Below are 6,075 nucleotides of genomic sequence, written 5' to 3'. Positions count from 1 at the left end.
TGTGTTGTTGTTGTTGTTGTGGTTGTGGTTGTGGTTGTGTTGTTGTTGTTGTTGTTGTTGTCACCGGTCTCGTCTCAGCTTCACAGCCCTCACGTCTGTGGAGAACTCCAACTGGATCACCGTTCGCTTCTTCAGATCGTCCCAGATCATCACTAACATCACCACCATCAACAACATCAACAACATCAACATCAACAACATCACCACCATCAACAACATCATCACCATCATCATCATCAACAACATCACCACCATCAACAACATTATCACCATCATCATCATCAACAACATCACCACCATCAACAACATCAACAACATCAACATCAACAACATCACCACCATCAACAACATCATCACCATCATCATCATCAACAACATCACCACCATCAACAACATTATCACCATCATCATCAACATCACCATCAACATCAACATCACCACCATCAACAACATCAACATCAACAACATCATCATCAACATCAACAACATCACCATCAACAACATCAACAACATCATCATCAACATCATCATCACCATCATCAACATCAACAACATCAACACCATCATCATCATCATCAACAACATCACCACCATCAACAACATCAACAACATCATCATCAACATCAACATCACCATCATCAACATCAACAACATCAACATCATCATCATCATCATCAACAACATCACCACCATCAACAACATCATCACCATCATCATCATCAACAACATCACCACCATCAACAACATCATCACCATCATCATCATCAACAACATCACCATCATCAACAACATCAACAACATCAACAACATCATCATCATCACTAACATCACCACCATCACTAACACCATCAACAACATCAACATCACTAACACCATCACTAACATCACCATCAACATCACCATCACTAACATCACCACCATCAACAACATCAACAACATTAACAACAACAACATCAACAACATCAACAACATTAATATCAACAACACCATCACTAACATCACCATCAACATCACCATCACTAACATCACCATCATCAACATCATCATCATCATCACTAACACCATCAACAACATCAACAACATCAACATCATCATCATCACTAACACCATCAACAACATCAACATCATCATCAACATCATCACTAACACCATCAACAACATCAACATCATCATCATCATCATCATCACTAACACCATCAACAACATCAACATCATCATCATCATCATCACTAACACCATCAACAACATCAACAACATCAACATCATCATCATCATCACTAACACCATCAACAACATCAACAACATCAACATCAACATCATCAACATCACTAACACCATCAACAACATCAACAACATCAACATCATCATCATCATCATCATCACTAACACCATCAACAACATCAACATCATCATCATCATCATCATCACTAACACCATCAACAACATCAACAACATCAACATCATCATCATCATCATCATCACTAACACCATCAACAACATCAACATCAACATCATCATCATCATCACTAACACCATCAACAACATCAACATCAACATCAACATCATCACTAACACCATCAACAACATCAACATCATCATCATCATCACTAACACCATCAACAACATCAACATCATCATCATCATCATCACTAACACCATCAACAACATCAACATCATCATCATCATCATCATCACTAACACCATCAACAACATCAACATCAACATCATCATCATCACTAACACCATCAACAACATCAACATCATCATCAACATCATCACTAACACCATCAACAACATCAACATCATCATCATCATCATCATCACTAACACCATCAACAACATCAACAACATCAACATCATCATCATCATCATCATCACTAACACCATCAACAACATCAACAACATCAACATCAACATCAACATCATCAACATCACTAACACCATCAACAACATCAACAACATCAACATCATCATCATCATCATCATCACTAACACCATCAACAACATCAACATCATCATCATCATCACTAACACCATCAACAACATCAACAACATCAACATCATCATCATCATCATCATCACTAACACCATCAACAACATCAACAACATCAACATCAACATCATCATCATCACTAACACCATCAACAACATCAACATCATCATCAACATCATCACTAACACCATCAACAACATCAACATCAACATCATCATCATCACTAACACCATCAACAACATCAACATCATCATCATCAACATCATCACTAACACCATCAACAACATCAACATCAACATCAACATCATCACTAACACCATCAACAACATCAACATCATCATCATCATCACTAACACCATCAACAACATCAACATCATCATCATCATCATCACTAACACCATCAACAACATCAACATCATCATCATCATCATCATCATCACTAACACCATCAACAACATCAACATCATCATCATCATCATCACTAACACCATCAACAACATCAACAACATCAACATCATCATCATCATCACTAACACCATCAACAACATCAACATCAACATCATCATCATCACTAACACCATCAACAACATCAACATCATCATCATCATCATCACTAACACCATCAACAACATCAACAACATCAACATCATCATCATCATCACTAACACCATCAACAACATCAACATCAACATCATCATCATCACTAACACCATCAACAACATCAACATCATCATCAACATCATCACTAACACCATCAACAACATCAACATCAACATCATCATCATCACTAACACCATCAACAACATCAACATCATCATCATCAACATCATCACTAACACCATCAACAACATCAACATCAACATCATCACTAACACCATCAACAACATCAACATCATCATCATCATCATCACTAACACCATCAACAACATCAACATCATCATCATCATCATCACTAACACCATCAACAACATCAACATCATCATCATCATCACTAACACCATCAACAACATCAACAACATCAACATCATCATCATCATCATCACTAACACCATCAACAACATCATCATCATCAACATCATCACTAACACCATCAACAACATCAACATCAACATCAACATCATCATCATCACTAACACCATCAACAACATCAACAACATCAACATCAACATCATCACTAACACCATCAACAACATCAACATCATCAACATCATCATCATCACTAACACCATCAACAACATCAACAACATCAACATCATCATCATCATCACTAACACCATCAACAACATCAACAACATCAACATCATCATCATCATCACTAACACCATCAACAACATCAACATCAACATCATCATCATCACTAACACCATCAACAACATCAACATCATCATCATCATCACTAACACCATCAACAACATCAACATCATCATCATCATCATCATCACTAACACCATCAACAACATCAACATCATCATCAACATCATCACTAACACCATCAACAACATCAACATCATCATCATCACCATCAACAACATCAACAACATCAACATCAACATCATCATCACTAACACCATCAACAACATCAACATCATCATCAACATCATCACTAACACCATCAACAACATCAACATCATCATCAACATCATCATCACTAACACCATCAACAACATCAACAACATCAACATCATCATCATCATCATCATCACTAACACCATCAACAACATCAACAACATCAACATCATCATCATCATCATCATCACTAACACCATCAACAACATCAACATCATCATCAACATCATCACTAACACCATCAACAACATCAACATCAACATCATCATCATCACTAACACCATCAACAACATCAACATCATCATCATCAACATCATCACTAACACCATCAACAACATCAACATCAACATCAACATCATCACTAACACCATCAACAACATCAACAACATCAACATCATCATCATCATCACTAACACCATCAACAACATCAACATCATCATCATCATCACTAACACCATCAACAACATCAACATCATCATCATCATCATCACTAACACCATCAACAACATCAACATCATCATCATCATCACTAACACCATCAACAACATCAACATCAACATCATCATCACTAACACCATCAACAACATCAACATCATCATCAACATCATCACTAACACCATCAACAACATCAACATCATCATCATCATCATCATCACTAACACCATCAACAACATCAACAACATCAACATCATCATCATCATCATCACTAACACCATCAACAACATCAACATCAACATCAACATCATCATCATCACTAACACCATCAACAACATCAACAACATCAACATCAACATCAACATCATCACTAACACCATCAACAACATCAACATCATCAACATCATCATCATCACTAACACCATCAACAACATCAACAACATCAACATCATCATCAACATCATCACTAACACCATCAACAACATCAACATCAACATCATCATCATCACTAACACCATCAACAACATCAACATCAACATCATCATCATCACTAACACCATCAACAACATCAACATCATCATCATCAACATCATCACTAACACCATCAACATCAACAACATCAACATCAACATCAACATCATCACTAACACCATCAACAACATCAACATCATCATCATCATCACTAACACCATCAACAACATCAACATCATCATCATCATCACTAACACCATCAACAACATCAACAACATCAACATCAACATCATCATCACTAACACCATCAACAACATCAACATCATCATCAACATCATCACTAACACCATCAACAACATCAACATCATCATCAACATCACTAACACCATCAACACCATCAACAACATCAACATCATCATCATCATCATCATCACTAACACCATCAACAACATCAACAACATCAACATCATCATCAACATCATCATCACTAACACCATCAACAACATCAACAACATCAACATCATCATCATCATCATCACTAACACCATCAACAACATCAACAACATCAACAACATCAACAACATCAACAACATCAACATCAACATCATCATCACTAACACCATCAACAACATCAACAACATCAACATCATCATCACTAACACCATCAACAACATCAACATCATCATCATCATCACTAACACCATCAACAACATCAACAACATCAACATCATCATCAACATCATCATCAACATCATCACTAACACCATCAACACCATCAACAACATCACCATCATCATCATCATCACTAACATCAGCATCAACAACATCACCACCATCAACATCAACAACATCACTAACATCATCATCAACACTAACATCACCATCATCATCACCATCATCATCAACAACAACATCAACACCATCACTAACATCATCATCATCAACATCACCATCATCATCAACATCAACACCATCACTAACATCATCATCATCAACATCAACACCATCATCAACACTAACACCATCACTAACATCATCATCATCATCAACATCACCATCATCATCAACATCAAAACCATCATCAACACCAACATCACCAACATCACCATCAACAACATCAACATCACCATCACTAATAACATCACTAACATCACCATCAACAACAACTGGATCACCGTACGCTTCTTCAGATCGTCCCAGATCATCACTAACATCAACAACATCAACATCACCATCACTAACATCAACATCAACAACATCAACATCATCACCATCACTAACATCAACATCAACAACATCAACATCATCACCATCACTAACATCAACATCAACAACATCAACATCAACACCATCACTAACATCAACATCAACAACATCAACATCAACACCATCACTAACATCAACATCAACAACATCAACATCATCACCATCACTAACATCAACATCAACAACATCAACATCATCACCATCACTAACATCAACATCAACAACATCAACATCAACACCATCACTAACATCAACATCAACAACATCAACATCAACACCATCACTAACATCAACATCAACAACATCAACATCATCACCATCACTAACATCAACATCAACAACAT

General features: G+C 36.5%; 1 long non-coding RNA gene across 2 annotated transcripts in view; it reads right to left on the bottom strand.

Annotated features, from left to right (window-relative positions):
- Window positions 1-64: 64 nt before the first annotated feature.
- Window positions 65-6,075, bottom strand: part of LOC144954825 (uncharacterized) — a 19,363-nt gene continuing 13,352 nt past the window's right edge. The window contains exon 4 of one of the 2 annotated variants that reach the window (XR_013641381.1): window positions 65-152. This is a non-coding gene — a long non-coding RNA (uncharacterized LOC144954825). Of the gene's footprint in view, window positions 153-5,641; window positions 5,673-6,075 lie in introns of those variants that run through there. The other variant, XR_013641382.1, reaches the window with a different exon arrangement.

The sequence above is a fragment of the Lampetra fluviatilis genome, unplaced genomic scaffold (genome assembly GCF_964198595.1).
Source record: "Lampetra fluviatilis unplaced genomic scaffold, kcLamFluv1.1 SCAFFOLD_327, whole genome shotgun sequence".
In the NCBI taxonomy this organism is placed as follows: Eukaryota; Metazoa; Chordata; class Hyperoartia; order Petromyzontiformes; family Petromyzontidae; genus Lampetra; species Lampetra fluviatilis.
This window is presented reverse-complemented; position numbering and strand designations above follow the sequence as displayed.